Here is a 22,812-nt window from a genome sequence, read left to right as displayed (position 1 = left end):
CCTCGCATCTATTAAAAGCAGAGCCAGCAGCTGTCCTTTGTAAATTGGGATGTTTTTCTTGAGTCATTTGTGCTGCCACTTTTGCTTTATACTCTAATAAAGTCGGGGAGATGGAGTGGTGGGTCCCTCTGCTCAGACAAACAGCCCCATAAAGAGGGAAGGGGAGCGAGCTCGTAGCCTGCTCTTCACAAGTCATTAGACGCACTGCTATAGGGCTGGGCTAAAGGCTACGGCTAAGGAAATATAAGGCAGACTGATGAATGATATGGGAAAAGTTGGGATGCAGAATCTGTCAGTGTTATTCCTGGAAATAAAAATAAAAAAAACATCAAAACTTAACGTGAAACTAAACACTAAATCCACTCTTGTTTTGCTGCTTAACTGTGCATATGGTGTTTTAATAGCGTTATCTACTGTTCCTAGTCATGTTTTGACAATTTTTGTGCAAACATCTAAATCTAAGCAAATTCAAGTAGTTGGTGACGTCACACAAGACTGCCCTGATTGATTGGTGTTTCTGATCACAAACACCTGGCTGCAGGGGCCGAGTTTGAAATGTGGATACCTGTTAGACCAATCGCACTGTTCCTTATACCTCCAGACCCCGCCCCTACTCCCCCTGTCATGCTCTTCTTTAGTCCGTCAAGTACTGCCCAGTTTAGCAGCTCTATTTGAAACGTGGTTGTGGGGCGGTTTGAGGTGTTTAGTCCCGCTTTAAATTATTCTTTTTCGTGAGGAATGCTTGAAGCGAAGCTAATAAAGTGTCTGCATGTGCCACTGACTAAGAAATGACCTTGAAAAACATGTGACTATTTGATGCATATTTTAATGAATGTGGGAATTGTGGACACTAACATGATCAAAGCTAATGGCACAGCTCCTAGCTTTAGCTTGTTCAGCCTCAATAACAGTTGCCATTGTGCTATAAGGTTAGGTAAAGTATAGTTTAATCCTTTCCTTTATGCATTTGACTAGTCCTGCTTTTGTGTATTAATGGAAAATTGCCATGGAGGAGCACGGGTGACGTAGGCTTGTGGGATTACGTTTGGACAGAATTGTACGGCTAAAGGCAAGGAGGGTTCGGATAGGGCCCAGGAGAGATCACAAATTACTCAAATATGCATGGATGACATCTAAAACCTCTTCAGGCATGTTTTTGATAAGGAAACATGGTAGAAAGCTCCAAAAAGTCGATCTTGCATAATATGTCCTCTTTGAAGACTGCAAGGTTAAGGGCGTATGGATATTAAAAACACTTGCTGGATCAACACCTAATTACATCACAAGGTGGATATGAGAGTTTGAAATTCTGGAGAGAAAGACGGCCTAAGCACTGAGTTTTAGAAGTTGCCAGATTGAAGCAAAACACGACTTAAAGTATGATTTGAGGCGCAAACAACATCATATTGTGGAGCCATCTCAATTTAGTGTAGCCTTGTCCTTTTAAATAAAACCCACTTTCTAAATTCCACTTTTGAACTTTCGCACAATCGCCTATTCGAAAACTCATTCGGCGACAAAACTCGTCTCTCTGCCGCGCTTTTGCTAACAGCTGTATATAAGACTCGCACAATGCCGTTTGTCATTCCTATTTCCATACAAAGCAGGTGGTGCCTTCACTGAACAGGCTCCGCGTCCGAAATATGCCTTCTCACTCCTGTCTGGTGTAATAGACTATACAAGCGCTTGACAAATCTCCTCATTTCGCTAGGCTACTTTCGGTAAACGCTTCAAATGAAAGAAGCTATCATCCAACTCAAAGCTATAATTTTCCTTACATCTTTTTGAGTGAACGATAAAATGACTTCTTGAAAGCTATTTTGTGCTTGCATCTTTTATTTGTACTCTCCAATATGAAAAAATACAATAATCAAAAAGTTCCGGACGGCTAAAATTTAAATGAATCTTCCTGTTAAGCTAACCGTTTCAACTGCTAGCTCATTAGCAACACTTCAAATGCTAGTCTATATCTTAGTATTCTGTTTTATTCAAGCACATGGGCGAACTACTTGACATCCTCCCTCTCTTCCTTCTTCTTCTAATCCTTCTGGACGTTTTATCGCAGTTTTAAAAAAAATTTTTATGAGGACAAAGCTAGCATGAAGGTGACCGTGCCAGAGTCTTTTTTGGTTACCTAGCGCAGCGCATAATCATCTTGGGAAATGAGTGTGTAATCAAGACGTATGCACTTGAATACAGGTCATTACCGTAAATGTAATTGGGTAAAAAGATGCCACCCACTCTGTTATGGTCACAGTGTAATTCTTCAAAGGGACTGTGTAATGCATTAGCTTATGTTTTGCATTCAACATCTAAAGCAGAGATAGCATGTTTTACTGCGCGTTATCATTTTAATTACTGTTTTAAATAATGTATGGAAAGTATGCAATTACATATGTTTTTAAAGAAGGGGGTATTATGCAAAATCAACTTTATGGAAGTTTTCTACCATGTTACAATGTTGTTCCATCATCAAAAACATGCTTGAAGAGGTTTTACATGTCATCTATGCATGTTTGAGTAACTTAGCAATCTCTCCTGGGCGCTATCCGAACCCTCCTTATGGTTAGCAGTAATATTTGTCCAAAGCTCAGCCCACAAGCCTACGTCACTCATGCTCCTATATGACAATTCTCCATAAAAATACAAGAGCATGATACAAAACAATATACTACAACTTCACAAACCTGATGTGATGTGCAGTAGTTTCATTATTGGGCTGCACGTTGATTGTAATGTGATAGCGCTCTGAAAAAAAACATACAACGATAACGGTGATCTAAATATGTTATGTGTTAGCAATTAATACCCCATAAAAGTGAAGAGGATACTGTACAAAACATGACCACTCTCCACAGATCTGACCTGTAACTTGTTTTGTGACCATGGAGACATATGTTTCAGACCATTCTGTGAAAGATTCCAGGTAAAACAACAACCTCTCAATGGAGACAAGCAAACAAGGTGGTGGTGGCAGAAAAGTAACATATTTGCCGCATGGGTATTGGCAACGTGTCTTTAATAAACACTGAAGGAGGGGTGAAGGTGTATTTTGACATGGTTAAATCCTAAGTAACTAGTAATCACAAATACTCACTAGTATTAGATGATAGACATTTATATATATAACTCCATCCTCAGACCCAAATCAACATAAAGCAAACAATAGGGCTTGCCAGGACGATAATAGGTGTGAAATCACTCATTAGGGGCTTGAATGATTATGCTAAGTATGACTCAGGCACAGTGCACACACTTTTTCTTGTACTATGGATCAGACCTGGACGACTGAGGGATCACACAGACACAAACTTTACTGTACATGAATAGATTTTGGTGCAACTGTACGTTTGTTTTTTGTAAATTTTGAAAACTGTACTTAATAATTGTAATGTCTCTCCTGATTGGAAAACCTACAAACACACATAACAGCACCGTAAGATATTAAAGGGAGGTGTAACGGTGTCTTAAAGGGATGGTTCTGTTATGATGAGGGTGGTATGGGTAGTAAAAAATGTAATTAACGGTGCTGAAATAAAAATTATATTGGTATTTTCAAGTTTAAGTGCTGATTAGCCAAAAAGTAACTTGCGACTAGCAGTACTCTGAGTAGTACTTTTCATGTTTACTTTATACGTGTTTACTTAAGAACAATTTTTGTAGCAGTACTTGTAATTTATTACATTTTACTCTTGCTTTTGCTTGAGTCTAAATAATCAGCACTCTTTCCAACACTTTTTAATCACTCAAAAAGTAGATTTCACATTTCGAATTGAATTAATTTTAACAAAACCGCTTAGTAAAAAATATTCACTACAATTTAGGGTTGTCAAAATGATCGAAAATCAAATACTAAGCCATACTAAAATGAGAATCAAAACACAATATTAGATTTGAGCAGGTATTGGTACTAAAAACGGCACATTCAAACGACAGAAATGATGGACCACTTTGAACCTACTTTGACGCCTGAGGGATTACACAGATATAAGGCCACATGGGAATATAAAAAACAGCACATTCTCCATTATCATCGTGGTATCGGAATCACTTTTGAGTATTGAGTTTTTTTATTCCTTCAAATAAAAATCGAGTTTGAAATGTAACAACAGTACTCCAACTTATACCCATTTGAAATACCGCAAAATGAACACACAAAAACACGTATTCTTGTATTTTATCGAATCATTGCCACAATCGTATGCGGACAAACTGCTGATGCTAACACAGAAGACTCGCTAAGCTCACTGAGACTTATACCTGCTCTGATCTCACGTCTCCGGGAATCCATTGGTGCCCGGAGAGGGGAAAAGCAAACGGCACATCGCTCCGTGACTGGAATAAAGCTCACAATCCTGCTCCTTCTTGGCGGGAGGTCCAGATTAGAAAATGTGACTGTGTAGAAAAGCCACATGGAAGTCATCGGGAGCCGGAATTGCAAAGCCCAAAGAAAAAAAGCTTAGGTCGGATGCGTAGCAGGCGAAGGGTGCTTGGCGGTTAGCGTATTGACACAGAGATTAAATGGGTCTTGCCTGTAAAACCGCTGGCTCGAAATTACCCCGGTCTCTTGGTGATGGAGCTCCTGAATTATCATTAGTGAAATTAATATGAGGCGCGATGGCTAGCCCGAATCGATACTGGCTTGTTAAATCTTGCTTCGTACATGGAAGAATTAGAAGTTAAGAGTGTATGTAATAGCATGTCACAAAAGGGGAAAAAAGTCAAGTTTTTTTTTTTTTTTTTTATAGACCACACCATAAGATATTAAAGGGAGGTGTAACGTGTCTTAAAGGGATGGTTCTGTTATGATGAGGGTGGTATGGGTAGTAAAAAATGTAGTTAAAGGTGCTGAAAGGATATGGCAAATAAAAATTGTTTTGGTATTTTCAAGTTTAAGTGCTGAGGTGTAAAACTAAAGGTCGTGGATTATCGAGGGTAGTATAGAATTAATTGGTAGCAGTCAAAATTGCTGCCAAGTTCTCTATTTGACATGAGCAGACTATTCAGGTAGGAGATCCACCACCTGGTAATATGCTTTTATTATTAAAGAACACACATTGTGCATTTTTATGGTTTTAATTATTTTTAAACATGATTTTGGTCACCTTGGGATTAGTATTTAAATTTTTTTGACTTAAAATAATGTAGCCTTTTGGAAAACACACTTTATAAACTATACAACAGTTTCCAATGAGGCATTTAGGGGCTAGAGCTCCCTCTGCTGTCAGAAACAAGAATTAACAGTGTGACAATAAACAAATGAAGTCCTCATCCCCCCGTAAATCCTGTGCTAATAGAGTCATGAGTTCTTTGTGAACAGAGTTTGGCTGCAGAATGAGCCCTGGTTTATAGACTTAAAAACTGTGCAGGAGATTTTACCTATGGCGCAACACTTTGGGCAAAATGCAAACTTTTTTGGAGGGGGCATTTTTGAGAGATCAGAGAAGACTTGGATTCATGAAACAAGTGTGAAAAAAGCAAAATACAACTTTAGGAATGTTTACGACGAGGGGACAACACTGTAATAAGGTTAAAAGATCCAACAAGTAAATTTTGCGTAGTATTGTGTTGTTTTAAAATAACCTGGCCTGGTGGCGTCCCCTGGTGGTCTGGAGATAGATATGTTTAATCCTATACTTTGGAACATTCCAGGTAAAGGTATAACATCTCCATGGAGACAAGCACCTGTAAAAGTAACACATGTAGTGCACCTTTTATTTTGACTACTACTACTACAATCCACTACTACTTCAACTAAATAGTAGAAACCTAATTGTAGTATGTATTATTATACTACTACTACTAAATCTCCTGTTGCCTTTTACGTGTCTAGTATGTCATGCCTTCACTGCCATGGGGACGATTCTCTTATTTTGGTGAACACAGAAGTTGATTGATGCTGGGCATATTTGGGCTGATTTTTAGGAGAAAAACATCTGTCACCGTAAGCAGCTCCTGTCTGGGTAGTTTAGCAGTCAGATGACTTAATGCATGCCTCCCTCTTTTAAAAATGAGCTCCTTTGAAAGTGTGTTTTGTCCTGCGTGTAACATGTCAGATTAAAGGCAGTTTTGATCATCACCCACGCGTGTTTAGGCTTTTTAGATACGCTTTCACTTAAGTCAAGGAAAGAAAAGTAAAAAAGAGCACAGCCTGGGGAGAGAGGACAGAATAGTTTATTGGATGGAACAACTTTGACAGGTGGATGCATTAAGTACCAGTGGTTACAAAGTAAGGGATTACTGTGATCAGATTACTTTTTATTAACGTAGTAATATAGCTAGGAATTACATTATAGTTACTTGGCCTTGTAACATTTAGTTACTTTTTCTCTGTCAAAAACATGTGTAATCCATTGAACGTGGGGTAAAACAGTAAAATAAACAGGGATCACAGAACAACTTCTTCTGGAGTCAGACACAGATCAGCTGTGAACAGACACTAGTTTATAGAGCACTGGACGTGTCGCCTCCGCCTGAAATGAGCTTCAATAAAGAAAATGTCATTAGTCTGAAGATTTTTATTTTAAGTTCCTGAGCTAGAGGATTCCTTTTTTTAAAAATTATTATTATTTTATTTTTTTTGTAATAAGTTATTCAATTACTTTTGAAATAAAATAATTGCTTTTAGAAGAGTAATCAGTAGTGAGTAATCAGATTAGTTTACACACATACCTGACCAGCACTGTGGCTGCAGTTACATGTCCAGTGCAAATCTGATTATTGGAATAATCAGACAACCTAATATTACTAATAATCATATTTTTGGTGTGTTCAGATGCAAACATACATCCACAAACATCAGAACCCCGTATCATGTATTTGAGCAAACTTTGTTTTGCCTCACTGCACCACAGCAAAGTAACCACTAATCAAAAATGATACAAGCATAGCTACTTTCTTCAGTTTACCCTCTGTAGCAATCAGACAGATATTATGCATGGATAACTAGAAAACAAGGGAGCAGGAGTCCAGGAGCACTGCGCTACATACAAATCTAGCATACTGTTTTTCGCTAAATGAGTGTTTGCTATTTGGGTCGCTGTAAGTCATTGGAGAGATTGGGAAAATTAATGACAGAAAATGTAGACGCAACGTGCCTAGCATCTGAACACAAAACCATTGGATACAGCGCTCATGCACACACACAAATGTTGCAGACAAGCTAGCCCCATGGGGTGAGCCAAGGTTGCTTGTTTTAAAGGAAATGTATTGAGCAATGTCATTCACATTTGTCTCAGTATCCAGGGGAACCACACAGATGGATAAGTAGAGGCGCTGTGGTGATTGATCCCAGCAGGGGGCAGTAGAAACATGATGCCGCATGTATTCAGGGTGTTAATGGGTTTGACAACATTTGTGCAGATGTCACAAAAAACACAGATTAGCTTTATCTCTGCCTGGGGCATTTGGATAGGGCTTTAAAGGCCCAGTAACACATTTTTTACCCTGTATGTATTTGAGCAAAATTTGTCGTGCCCCAGTACTGATATATGGTATAAGCAGCTCTTCAGGTCAAAATAAGTCTGCTGTGTGCTGTTTGCATCTAATCAGTTGTATTGTCCAATAAGCATGAAGTGCACATTAACATGCTAGTTGTTGCTAGCTTTACTGTGACAGCAAATCTCCGCTCTGGTGTTAGAAAGTTATGAAAAGTGCTTATAAACTCATCGCTGTGAATAATTAGGATGTTAGGAAAGCATCAGGTAAGTGAGGAATATTCAAACTAGTTCTGTTTTTCATGTTTTTAAATCTGGTAAAGTGCCATTAAATCCTACTTGTAATTTCTGCAAGGCTTTGTTTTTCTCCTCACACATGTAAACTTATGAGTAACAACTTTAATTCACCAATTAAATATTTCATATTGAGCCGGGGAATCAAACCGACAACCACCTTGTTGACAGGCAGGAGCGCTAACTACTCTTGGGCTTTGTGCCACGAGGTAAACCAAACAGGAAGGAGACTAAAGACTAAATACACAGCATTAGTGAAAGGTTTTTAATAAGGATGCACTATTTCAAACTGGCTACTACAAGCTCAAATAAAGTCCATTTAGGAAAATCTAGCGCCTTTAAAGAAGATCTATTTGTTTTTTTGTCTGGTACTTAGTATTAAACTACTGCATTTAACATTTTGTTTATTGTAAACCACATCATTTAACTGAAATGGTTTAGTAATATAAATGGGACCACTGATGTCCTGTTAAAAACTTTCTTCATCGTGGCATTTCAGAGTCTTTTTCAAATAATCACAACTTAATTCAGGGATGTGGGCTGGGGTTGGAGGATTTACGGTGCACCCAGCCCTCAAACATCTGACTGTACTTGTTTACTCAAATATGCATGAATAAATCAAAACTAATGATGAGAACACCATTATAACATTTGCCTGGGATCCACAACACACAGTTCTTTACGAAGATGTGAGTCCGGTCATAGGTGAATCTTTCCAAGTTCAGATGGGCATGATTGACAGGTGGATTAGCCAATAAGAGACACGCATGGTCTGGCTGCTTACGAGGGGGGAAAAAAGGAAAAAATTATCACAGGGACTGAAAAACATTGTGTAAACTGTCATTGTGTTCTAAATTATGGTAACCAGTGAGCTGCTTCATTGCACATGGGTCACTGCATGATGGTTTTGTGACTTGCCAGGCAGTTATCACATGGTAAAAAGCTCGTCCGACTGGGTTCATTATGTTTTCTGTTATGTTATGCACTCGGCTGCTTCCCTCAAAAGTGTCACGTAATGTTGGTATGACACGACTGATTTAAACAATGACTTTGGCACTGTCTTCCTGCAGTAGGATGACAGTCTGTCTGCAGTCCGACGTCTTGGTGTGAGAGAGTTGGTGTGCCCCCCTCATCCCGAATTACAGTCTGGTGGACGCGTTTCTGAATCTCACTGGCCTCCCTGATCCAACGGTGGTACTTATTACTCTCTGTGCCTATTACGTTAGCGTTGTACCAATCCACGAGATGGTTTTACTTCTTGCAGTCGTCTGATATGGTCTGTCAAAGTACAAAATACATAGAGCCCTTAGAGGTACACAGGAATCTAAAGCTCACGAAGTTCAATTGCGCATATTTTGTCCTCTTTACAGCTTTTCTTACTTATCAACAGTTACTTTTTTGAAACAACACACTAGAAAATGTTCAACAGCATCTCACACTCTGGGCCCCAGAAGACCTCACTATTTTCAGACCGCTCGCACAACAAACAAAGGGTTAGCCGAGGAGTGGAAAAAGCAGTAATTCCTTTCTGCTTCGGCACCAACCTCTGACACTGCTATACGCGGAGCCACACTGGCAGTCCGCGAGGCTAACCGCTAATGGTACGGAGAAGCTAGTGCCGTTTAGCGCCAGATAATAGTCTCCACCACATGAGATAATGGAAATGGGCTGCTGTGGGCACTCCCCCTAGCCTGTTTATGGTAGAACATAATTAATAGCGTATAATTGGCGCACATCGGAGAAGTGGGCACCGGGGATGGGAGTCAAGTAGCGAAATGGTAGTTGGGTAGTTGTTACAGATATGGAAGGTCAAGTGGTGGCAGACTTACTGATAATATACCGGAGATAAAAAGAAGACTGCTGTTTCCATAGGTGCGCTAGGTGGTAGATTGAGCCAGTGGAGTTGTGTGCAGATAAGGTATAAAGCAGTTTTAAGATCTGCAATATAGTCTGCTGCGATTTCAGTGCAATAAACTGGAATGCATGGGCTTTTTTTACACCGTTCCAACGTGGCATTTTAGGTTTCTCACTGCTTAAAAACATGTGCTGTGTAACTTTTCCGTTGGGGAGTCTGCCAATTGCCAGAGTTGCCACGGTAATGCTATCATGCTAACACAAGCATTATAATTAGATGCAGACAGTAAACAGCAGGCTTATTTTGACCTCAAGAGCTGCTTATACAATATATATCTGTAGTATGAGTATATATTTTTTCCTCAAATACATACAAATACAAAAAAAAAAAAAAAAAGTAATTGAAGAACATGAATTCTTACCAAAATGGTTGTCATAATGTAGCAATACGTATTATAAATAACAGAAATGTGGGGTGATTTTTGTGTGTGCTGTTTGTTTTGTGTGATTGAGATTTAAGATTTTGTAACTGAATTAGCAGGTGCTACGAAAGCTGAAAGTTTGTGATTAGATAAAACATGGCGTGGCTAATGGAGTACGATAACGCTAGCTACTGTTGGTTTGCGTAGAAGTGCAGTGTTATATTGGCTCCTAGTAACACCTGAATCCTTTGACAACACATTTTAGAATTGGCACAGCTCCCCTGGAATCAGAGGAAAGCAATAAGTTCAAACTCCCATGTGTTAGCACAAATCTAAGACGCGTGGAAGGTAGGAGATTAGAGCATCTGAAGAGGTACTTGTGAAAAGTTTTTTTTTCATATCATAAACTGTTCTCTGTAATGGTTACATTAAAGGTGCTTTGTGTAAATTTCCTGCTTGTGGTTCCGCCATCTGTTTGTCTCTTAGATATGCTTTGTCTAGAATGTTTCACAGTATGGTTTAAACTGCACTACGTTGTATCTAATAAATTACATGTTTTTATTGCTATAATACTGAGATACTTGCCTTAGATGCTTGTCTCTATACTTCGTTTTATACCAGAGCTGTCCAAACTATGGCTCGGGGGCCAAATGCAGCCCTCAGAGCAATTTGTGTTTGCCCCTCACACCTCCTGCTGAATTGGCCCAGTGATCAGCAGAACTTTTTACTGCAAATTCAAGTAATTCTGACACTATAAACTCGATGACTTTATAGTGGCACAGACCTAAAATGGATGTTCCTAATTAAAGGTAAAGTCAAAGCTGTGTAAAATGCAGCCATCTGACTGACACGCTGCAGTGATCACCTGTCTGCGACCCTCCGCTTCCAATGCGTTTAGATTTATGGCCCTCAGTGGAAAAAGTTTGGACATCCCTGTTTTATACTATACTTTGTAACATTCCAGGCAAAACAATAATAACTCCATGGAAACTAGAAGGTTCCAAACCCTCCACTAGAGCACATTTAACTCTCAGCTTTCTGTTGCATGTAACCTGACTAAAAAGCACATTTCTTTTGTTTGTCTTCATTCTGGATGTTTTTGGACATTTGGACTTGCATCTCCACAAACCTGACTCTTGCTTGGCTTGGAGGAGCAGGTGACATGCCACCTCCAAAAATGACATACTGGACCTTTAAATGACCAATCGCTATGGCAACGGTTCTATTTTTATCATTCTGGAACCCATGGATACGCTAGAGTAAATACACAATCTTACATACCCCACAGCTGTGCGTATAGGTCCCTTCCCTCGTCGCCATCGTATTTTTCCCTATCACTTAGAAACATACTGAATGACCGTGCTTCCATCCATCTGCCCCAGGGCGACTATTTCTACAGAAGTACCATACGAGCTTTAGCCATTACCCCACTGACCGCCTGCAAGAGTCCAGACACTATTAAAGGTTGGTGAGCGAAATAACAGCTTTCTGCTTTTTGGTTTTGTTTGTTGTGCCAATCGACTGAAGACGTAGCAGACAGCCCTGGCCCAAACTATAAAAGAACATATTTTTTCCAGCGATGATGGATCTATTGTCTACCATATGCGAAGGATACATCAAAAGCATATAGCTGCGTTGACAAGTGCTATTTTTGAGGCACTTTTTTCAAATAAACGCTGTCTGCTTGTCCGTTCCAGTTCTAGCATGTTTTTTTTCTAAGCTAGAAAATAACATGTAGTGATGTTGACATGGACTCGCAACATAAAGGCTGACACGTTTGTTTACCGCAGTACAGGCGTCTCCTCCTGTCACGGAAATCAGCACGTTTTCCATAGGTTCAAAAGCACTCATATATGGGGGATGTCTTATGGATGGGTGGATAGGCAATTCCGAATGATTAAAAACAGGTGAAGTCATTAGAAGCGGGATCAAATTAGATTGGGATCAAAATGTGACGCCATATGGAGCTCAGCAGTAACCGCGGTTCTCGGACTAGATTTCCCATTTATTTTTCTCATAGACTTTCAAAAAAAAAAAAAAAAAAAGTTTGAAAGCTTGCTCGGGGATAATCAGCTACGGGGTAACTAATGATTTATTTAAAATCTGTTTCTGAAACTTTCTAAACTGCAAAGTTATGAAAACATTTTGCAGTATCTTGCATTTTGGACTTAAAACATCTGCGTTATGGATATTAGTTAGTATGTAGCTGGTTAGTTTCCGCGGTGCCTTTGAACTCTTAATATTTGAATTTTTCGAAAAGTTTATGGGGAAAAATGAAAGGAAAATTTACTTCCAGAACATGAACAGATGGTCACTGTTGAGCTCCACTGGCATCGCTTCCAAAACTGCAGTATTTGTAGGTAGTTCTTCGTCTGCAGTGGTCAGTATTTACCCACAGTAGTCCAACTGATACAGTGGAAGCCCATACATTGGTTTAGACACAAGCCAAATTGTGTATAGCAGTTTTTTGTTTGTTTTTTTATTTATGCGTATGTAGATATTAGGTTTAATAAGTCAACTGGACAAATCATTGTAAGAGTGCAGACATTTCGCTGCTCATCCAAGACACTTGATGACCCTGCTATTGTTCTCTTTGTTTGAGTCTGAGGATGGAGTTGTAGATGGAGGATAGATGATGTCTAATGCCCCCATTTCTGTTTAAGAAAGGATTTCCTAACAAAAATAGCTTATTTAACTCCCCTCTCAAACCATTTATTTTCTCTGGCTAAGACCTGAACTTCACTACTTTCAAAGGAGTGGTTAGTGGCTTTGAGATGGAGATGAACAGCAGACTGTGGTCCCGAGCAGCTCTCAGGCCGGTGTTGGTCTCGGTTGCTTTTATGGAGTAGCTGTTTAGTTTCTCCAGTGTAACGCTCACTACACTCTTCACTACACTGAATGGAGTAGACACATTACTTTGTTTGTGGCTCAGGGTTTTGTCCTTTGGGTGAACCAGTTTTTGTCTTAAAGTGTCTGAATACTTACTGTCTGAAAATTCTCTAACGTTTTTCAGACACACCCGCTGTGTAAGGAATAGTTACACCTTTCCAACGTCTTTACTCCTACAACAATTTCGCCAGTTAACGGATTTAATTTCGTCTTTTGCTATGGATCAGACCTGGACGACTGAGGGATTACACAGACAGGTTCTTCAGTTCCACTAAGAAAGTAGTTTTTGGGTGACAACACGATGGCTAAGTGGCTAGCGCTCTCACCTCAGTTTTGTCTGGGCATCCCGGTTTCTCACATCAACCCAAAACATGCACGATTGGTCAAATCTTCCAGCTAAGGAAGTCCTGACCAAGACTAGCTCAAAATCTGAAAATAGGTCCCCAGGTACTCATTGCTCCTGACAGGTTGCCCCAGCACTATTGAAGCATGAGTCAAACGCAGAAGACAAATTCCCCTACTGTAACCATGGTTCCTCTAGCCGTATTATACCAGGAAAGAAATCGCAATAACATTTTTACTGACATATTGTCCAGCCCTACTATACACTTGTTACTGCGCACATAACAACCCCAGCCAGCTCTGCCTGCCTTCGTTTTGCTATTCCCATGCGGTTAGTCCTGGTCCAACACATGTTTACATCTCCTCTGCAGTGTGGGACAGCGTAGACCTCCGGAGCACTACTTTCCGCTGATATTTATGTCAGCTTGTCATCATTAGGCCCACAATGAGAGCCATATGTTGTGTTGGAGCGGCGCCATCTTCATCACCGCAGCAACAGCAGGTGTCACGGCGTCCTTTGTAGTACACCGGTGATCGTGTACTTTGGAGAGAGCGGGTGAAGCATTTGATTTATCCACTACATGCAGCAGTCACAGCGAGAACTTTGATAAATATATGCCGTGTGGATGTTTGCAGGGAAGTTTAGTTAACATGGGTTTTCTAGGAAGCGAGTGAAGATGTTTAATTACGTTCAAAACTGCAAGGCATTTTTTCTCAGAGTATGATTTCTTCACCATGAAAGGTCGCAGGTTTACTCTTGGGCTGCTTTGGCCTTTCTGTGTGGAGTTTGCGTGATCCTAACCTGGCTCACAGCAGATTTATGTGTCACTTTGAATTGAGTTCTACACATTTATCAATCGGGAACAGCTTTCGCTCAAAGCAATCGGGAAAATGCGAAATGTCATGACGATTATTTGAATGTGATTGGTCGAAGCGTCACAACAGCAGAAGAAGTAAAAAAAATCTGATTTTGTTACATCCAGTTGGGAGAAAAGCAGAGACATCTTCCCAGTCCATCAATGCACAAATTGCTTACCTTAGGCCAATGAGGTTCATCTGGTCTAAAGTTAATTTATTTTAATCGATAATTTTTCCAGTCCAAGGATTAGTGTTACAACCCAGCTCAGTTAGGGAACGGGAATTAACAAAAAGAAAATCAAGATGGAAAAATGGTAAAATGAGAAGTAATTTAATTAACAAGAATGTAATTGTAAAGTAAACAAAAAGGGACTAAACATAGATAAATAAAAGGTTCCTTGCAAGGGTTTACACAAAGACAAAAAAAAAAAGGTAACGTTAACTACTAAACAAACTTCACAATAAGTAACGAAGTCTAACTGACAACAAGTGTCTCATAACAAAAAGCCACTACCCCTGTAGTGACTAGACCAAAAGAGACATACACACAATGGTACGCAGGTGTCCCCAATCTTCTTAAATAGGGTGGGAGGCGGCTGAAGGTGGGCCAGGCTGGAAGACTCTCCTCCAATCACGATCTAGAAAAAAGAAGACTCGGGGACACACAATAAAATACAAACAACAAAAGAACTTAAGGCCTAAGGCTGTAACAGTTAGTTTGTTTTTATACCTCACTGTTTCGACAGGTCACTAGCGGTCTTCCTCAGAGTGGTCACATGGTGTTGGCGTGTCGCATCTGGTTGGCTGATTTAAACGTGCCGTGTCTCCTGTTCAGTACAGAATGTGTTCAGTCAAATTTACATAAATGTTCAAACGACACTACAGCGGAGCGACGCCAGGACGAAGAGGCACGATCAGAGGAATAGAGTCACTATTAATTAATGAAACAAGAGAGAAATGTGAGAAAATGTTAATGCCTGTGTGGGACAAGTGTATAAAGTGTGTGGTGAGGAGTTTTACAGCTGCAAAACATATAGAATAATTGTAAAAATAAAGCTGTCCACTTCACGGATTTTGCCTATTGTGCTAATTATTAGAATGTAACCCCCCCGATAAACAAGGAACCACTGTATGTCTGTTGGCATCTTGTAAATCTTCGGCACGTGCCTGAAAAAAATGGCATTTTCACATTTTTCTCAAATCATATGAATGCTTTGAGCCTCAACAAAGCTAGACACAGACCTGTACGCAACTCTGTATACAGCTTCTTCTTGCACACTACCGCTCTCATCAGGACTACGGAACAACCTGCTCCTCTCCGCTCTCCCTGTGGCCTATTTATGGCGTGAGATAATTAATAGTGTGTAATTGCAGCCTGTTGGAGAAGGTGGTTTTGTGCGCGATGGGAATGGGCCTGGAACAAGTCAAGTGATGTTGAAATGATAGTCGTCACAGCTGTCAGATCGCATAGCCCGTGACATGTCTGCCTCTTTAGCACGCCGCTGACGTTCGGGAGAAGAATCCGGAGACGGTTACAGTGCGTTTTATATGCCAAAGTCGAATCGTATGCAAAACAGGGCCACCGCAGTTCAAACAGAGACAAAAGCCCTTTCATACGCCCCAAGACAAGAGGGAGTAATGATCGTCTATTAGCGTCAAAATTCATCGGCTTCCATTTGGGCTGCACTGTAAAATATAAAAAGGGTGTCATGGTGTAACTGTAATGTCAGTTAATAGAAAGAGTCATAGAGATGGTTTCTTGTATTAATAGAAATGTGCTTCAAGTAGACAGCTCAGAAAGATAACGACAGAGGAAGAAAATTGAGTTCATAGTCGAATCTGCATAATTTACAGGCAGAGGGAATAGCGACACTTCAGTATAAAATCTGATCTGTGGAATGTGAAATACTTGTACCTGTAGGTTGCCATAGTTTATATATATATGTTCATTATACCATATGTTACATTTGAACGTATACTCTAGTGAATATAAAGTGTAAACTGTAAGTACAAGCATCTTACATCCAAATATGTTTTTATAAAAATGCAAAAAAGTTGTTCATTTAAGCTGTTTGCAGTGGTCTAAAAGTTATACCTCACTTTCCAAACACGTTCCTAGCATCCAAAATATTCACCACAATTAGTTTATAAGCACAACTGTAAGAGGTCGAGTTGGAGTTTTACGGTCACGATACTTACAAAACCCGCGTTACTTCCTGGTTTGTGCTCAAGAAAACGTAGACAGCACACAGTGGTTTTATTTTGACATGAAACTAATTGAGTACAGCTTTAAATATTCAAAATAATAATCGAGTGTGAGCAAAATAAACCTAAAGCTAGAATTTTACCAGGATTGTTGCGTCATAGGTAGAAACCCTGTGATGTTTTTATAAGGCACAACTGTTTTACAGTCACAACACTTCTAGCAAAACCCGCGTTACTTCCTGGTTTGTGCTCAATAAAATGCTTTATAATTAAATACAGACAGCACACAGAAGTTTCGTTTTGACCCAGGACCTACTTTGACAATGTATCTGATAAATGACATGAAACTAATTGAGTACAGCTTTAAATATTCAAAATAATAATAATCGAGTGTGAGCAAAATAAACCTAAACTTAGAATTTTACCAGGATTGCCGCGTCACAGGTAAAATCGCTGTGATGTTTTCAGTTCATAAATAATTTCCAGACTTGTTCAAAGTATTTCTCCCATCAAATCGCATTCATTACAGCTACGTGCTTTCGTTAACATGTCTGGCTGCCAGTAGATGGAGCCCTACAGCAGATTCTAGTGCCCAAACTGAAAAAATCATGAAATGCAAAGATAATCAAGAGCCAACAGTACAAATAATGCATAATGTGTGCATAATATGTTAATTTAAGTTTAATATACAGTCTTTAGCACAATTACAGTACTTTTCGTGTAAAAAATGAACAACCAACATTTTCCGTATTCAATAAATCTTCTTGAAATTATAATATTAGTCTGGAGTGAGCAATGTTAGCGGGCAAGAATCTAACCATCCAATTAGCCGTCTCATATTAGCTTGTCGTCTGTAATTCCATCATTAGCAACCTATCTGAATGACTTTTAGATAATTGATGGCATTTGGGTGATGCTCTGATGTACAGTAGACGCTAGCTTCACCGTTTCAATATAGCTAGCGCGCCAATGATCCTCTGCCTTACGCTAATCAGTCAATTAATCACCATTTCATGATTTTAATGACTTACTTAGGCCCTGTTCTACATAATAGGTTTTTAACATTCAAATGCATGCTTGGGTTGCTAATGAGGCTCTTCCCTGCAACTTGTTAAGCCTCGAAATTGAATTGACAGATTTTGATTAGCTAAATGTAAGTTGCTAAATCAAATAGCATTGTTCGGCTTTTTGGAAAACAGCTATTGTGCAGATTTAGCACTAGCAATGAAAGAATTAGCGTACAAAGGATTTATTTTTCAGTAAGTGGCAGGAATATTAACTTTTCGTTCTTGAAGTGGGATATTTGTCTTGCCGAAATCAGCGCCTTCTGCGTGTTTGGTTCATTGGCTTTGCTCGGCTGATTTCGCATGCACAAGCTCAGAGTTTACTCATGTTTATTTAGATCTCGCACATCATCAGCGAAGGGAAAACTGCGAGGGGAGCGCCACAGTAGCCTAATTAACGCGTTTGTAATAAATCTTCAACTTTGCGTTCAAAGCCAGCTTGCTCAAACAAAGAGATCTGCTAGTTGTTGTGACTAATTAGATAGTGCTTGCGAGAGTCAGAATGATAAGAAATTTGGGATTTGTAATTTGGTTGGCGTAGGAATAGAGCTGCAAGCCAGATTTTCTTTTCGATTCTTGATTTACTTGATTTTTAAATTGCGGTCAAAGGTCAAATTGTATTTATGTTGCAACTGATACTATTTCCTGGGAATGTGACGCTAACTTGAGGTACTGCTCTGTCTGAAGCTTTGAGTTTTGTTTAACACAACCTGAAAATGTGTAGTTTAAATCCATTTTGTTTTCAGATAATCAAGAAAACTATCAGGCTGTTTGCTAATGTGTGCATTGTGTCACCATGGCAACTGCTGAACATTCAGCCATAGACATACACATAGTGTCTCCCCGGTGTGTTGTAACTGCTAATGTATCAGATGATACTAAAATATTTGTTTCTTTTTTATTCATTGTACATCAAAATTGAATTGCTGACCTAAATGTATCATGGATTTGGTAAAACAGAAGAAATTTCAAACTTTATATAAAAATACAAATTTTAGATGGAGGAAAATTTCACAGTACAAGCCCATATGTACTTTGTCTATCAGTTTTCTGTCAGTTATTTGTGGTTTCTTTTTACAGTATATTTTATTATTTGCATGCTCAAATGTACAACACTTTTGTTAATGACATTGACGACTCATCAGATACCACTGTGAACACCACATCAGTACCACTGAGGCCGGAAATGTGTCTTGCTTTTGTTAGTCTGTGCCAGGGCAGCTGTCGCTACAATGTAAAGCTCCCATAGACTGTATATATAAATAGACACAGCTAACCTGCTAGCCACCACATTCCAAGTCGGAAGTCATCATGGGCGCACTTCCGGCTCTATCGTCTCAAATTCACTTTCTATTGAAGACCTGTTGCTAACTGCTGCTGTCAGGCTCGTCATTTTGGTATTAAAATTAACCTGCTCTACATGATCCTGGCAGACATGTCACTAAAAGATACTTGCAGTCACTGAAAAGATATATTACAAGATCTCTTGTCAACCTGAAGATGAAGAGCTGTGCCATGTAACTGAAGTAGCAGGTTCCAGTGTAGATCCTAAAATAAGTATGTGTCGCATTCTTACTGAGAAACAAGTTTTTAACGCACAGTATTCAACAAAAGGAATAAGAGTAAAACAAATAAAACAAAAATCAAGCTTTCAAGCTTCAAATTCATCCCTATAACTGCTAGCCTCGATGAGCTTCATTTGACTGGAGTTGAACACTACGGGAAACATCACACTGCCTTAGTCCATTTCTTTATACAGTCTATGAAAGTGCATGTGAGTGTTCAAAAAAGCACAACAGGGATGAAAAGCATTATTATGAATCACATATTCAATATGCATACATGAGAAATCTTCATTAAAACTAGATATGAAACCACAAAACAATGGTGTGAGCTGCATCACAGTCAGCACTAGTGACATTTACGAGACGGGGATTTACGAGTTTAATATGCATAAGAAACTGCCATATGCTGGGCTCCAATTATCTGGTGAGCGCTGTGAACGGGTAGATGGGGAAAAGATGAGAAGATTTGTCTCTAAACTGAACACTTCCAGATGGAGACAGCTACCGGATGTGTTCTGCTGAAAAGATATTAAGTTGCCCCTGATAATTAGCCTTATGTGGTTTAGTATATCAAACTCAGAGAAATGTGGTGTAACATATGAACAGATTTGCAAATTGCTTTAACTTCACGAACGAAGTAAATAAAAGCCTTAGTTATTTATAATCATCATTTGTGTCATTGTTGCTAATAGGATACCACCCTGTGAGTCTGTTATTAGCATTTCTGAGTAAGTTTGCCTGAGTCAGTTGGTGGTATTTAGAATATAGGCTGCATGTAGTGTTGGGAAGAACTTTAAAAATGTATGCAGAACACTGAATAATGTATTAAAATATATGTATATATGTACGTATGTACAGTACATGCTGAGCCATTTTAAGTCAAATTAGAGAAGTATAGACCTACATAATTTATTCATATTTGTATTATTGGACTGTATTTTACAGTCTGTCTGTACAAACAGGGCTGGTCAGTGGGATATTTGTTTTTTCACAGATCTGTCCTATATCTGTTTATGCAGCTGAGCCTTCAGTGCTACTGCTATATTTATAATTATCATTATGCATCAAGAACCACATGAGTGAAATATGACATTCACATGAGTGCACTGGTCAGACAGGTGCTCTGGTCAGAAAGATACTCTGGTCAGACAGGTGCTCTGTCAGACAGGTGCTCTGTCAGACAGGTGCTCTGTCAGACAGGTGCTCTGTCAGACAGGTGCTCTGTCAGACAGGTGCCTGTAGGCTGTAATAAGTCCTCATGTGTTACAAACTTAAACACAGTCCTACGTTAGAACACCTCACCTCACAGATCCAAATCAAAACCACATCTTTCCTGAAGAAACGTCCAGTGTTTCCCTGAAGCGGAGCCAGTCCAGAACAGCCACATGTTCCTCCAGATGTGTAATATTCCATTTATTCCTTTAACAGTGTTGCTTCATGAACACACATCACACACGAGATGAGCTTCTCTCCAACTGCTGTCACTCCTTTCATCATTCAAATAAAACCAAACAAAAAACAAAACAACACTGATGTAAAAATACATTCATTCATGTACAGCTTGATTAGCTGCTAGCCCCTTTAACTGCAAAAATCCACTTCACTCCGGTGAAAGGCTTAGGCTTTATAATAAAGTCCTGTGCCTATAACGTTTACAGATATTGACAGTTTAAATGATGTGAAGTTGGATTAAATGATGAAAACACGATGTGCTCGAGCTAATGTGCAGATGTTGTAGCCTGTTAGCAGCTAAATCACTCATGTCAATGGAATACACAAACAAAAAACACTGATTTAACTTTAATTTGTGATTTTATTTTCAACAGTTGACATTTCTAAGCAGTCAGTTATTGTTCAACATTTTTGCTAAACATTGTTCATTTTAACATTGTTCAGCAAAAAACATTTGGCATCAAACTACTCTGTCTGATTAAGATGATAATGCTAATCACCAATGCACACACTTACAGTTCTTGAATGGTTATGAGACTATGGCTGCATCATTCAAGTAAAACAAGAAAACAATATAAACGTAAAAATATATTCATAGTTTAATGTATGGCTTGATTAGCTGTAAAAATCCACTTCTACCACCAATGTGAAACTTTGTAAATCTAGTAAAAGGCCCAGACTTTCTTCCCTGATAATATGTACATCCTGGAGCTTAACAATAATCCATAATAGGAAACTCCAATAAAGTTTACTGTGGCTGACGGATAGTTTCTATGGAAATTCTCCAGCACTACCACTGCCAGTAGTTTGGATGTGTATAGGAGGAGGAGGTAGGCGGAAATCAGCTCCTGATGTTACATTGGGCTCTGCAATTTTCCAACATGGAAGTTAGCGGACTTGTTTCTTTTCTTAAGTCGTTTGAGATCAATGTGGTGATTTAAAATGTGATAATGATCCACAGGTTCCATAGATTATAACTATATAGCACACACAGGCACAACTACTTTGATTTTTGCAAAGTATCTGTATTCTGAATACCACCAGTTTAATTCAAAGCATATCTTGCTAATAGCTAGAAGTGATGTTAGCTTTATTTACATGTAAAACATAAAGTACAAATGCCAGTAATGTGCCCAGAGGTAAAAAAAAACCCCTCATTCATCCAGTAGTAGTCTATTATTATCTCAATGGCAAAACTACTCAGCGCATCTTGACAACACCATTACTAGATTATATGATAGCAGTTGCACTCAACATCTACAAACCTATAAAACACACTAACTCTGTCTTTTTCATCGACTAATGTCCTCCTGATCATCTAAGGACAGCCCAGCTATAAACGTACAGTCACCCAGCTTAGCATTTACTGCAGCTAGCTTGGCAGTTGATGCTAGTAAAGCCGCGTACTGTTAGCGACGTGATTACTCATTGCGCTACGTGAATGGAGCAGCGGGCTGGAATGTTTACATCATACAAAAATTGATTGCTTCTCAGGGCGGAACACTTTGCAAATAAGAACGCGACAAGTGCCAGTGCTTTTTATGATGGGTGTTTTGATTTGTGGCACACCATAACAGGAAGTCCAAAGTGATTAGAGGAAGTAGATGGAGCAATATAAATACCTGGCAAAATTGTAGAAAATGTTTACTGCTACTAATATTACTAGTAGTACTTCAATTGCAGCTGCAATCAAGACATGAAAGTAATTGTACCTTAGCAGCTGATATTAATATTATTACTGTCAATGCCACTACTAACACCACCACCACTACTACTAATTTCCATCCGTTGTCCCAAGGGCTGGGGTCACAAAAGGGTCAAATAAAAATTTCACATTCCACACACATTGCACATTGCACTCACCGCACAGTTCCTAGTATTGCACCATCCAAAATATTTCACATTACACTCATTGCACATTCCACACTCATTGCACATTCCACACACATTGCACATTCCACTCATTGCACAGTTTCCATTATTGCACCATCCAAAATATTGCACACTCTACACATTGCACATTACACACATTGCACATTCTACACATTGCACATTACACACATTGCACAGTCCCCATTATTACAGTCATTTTGCTCATTCAAGACAGTTACATTTTATACCCACCCCCTTCACATTTGTCCATACACGCAAATGTCTCTATAGAAAAGTTAAAATCACATTGCCACTAAAGTACTACTAATACTACTATTACTGTTCAATTACTGCTTAGATATGTGAGTTGCTAGCTGCCGTGGCCAGACTGGAGCTAGCGGCTGATATTCTATTTCTGATGGAATTTTTATTTTTTACATCGTGTTTAATTTAAGAGATGGTTTGTGTGGTTAACTACATATAGTATTATTTATTTTTTTCATAAAGGAGGTATTGTGGCAACTACTTCAAAGTAAATTAATGATACTAATCAGTAGCC

This window comes from Periophthalmus magnuspinnatus, chromosome 24, assembly GCF_009829125.3.
Source record: "Periophthalmus magnuspinnatus isolate fPerMag1 chromosome 24, fPerMag1.2.pri, whole genome shotgun sequence".
Taxonomy (NCBI): Eukaryota; Metazoa; Chordata; class Actinopteri; order Gobiiformes; family Gobiidae; genus Periophthalmus; species Periophthalmus magnuspinnatus.
The sequence above is the reverse complement of the archived record's forward strand: the minus strand, read 5'-3'. Positions refer to the sequence as shown.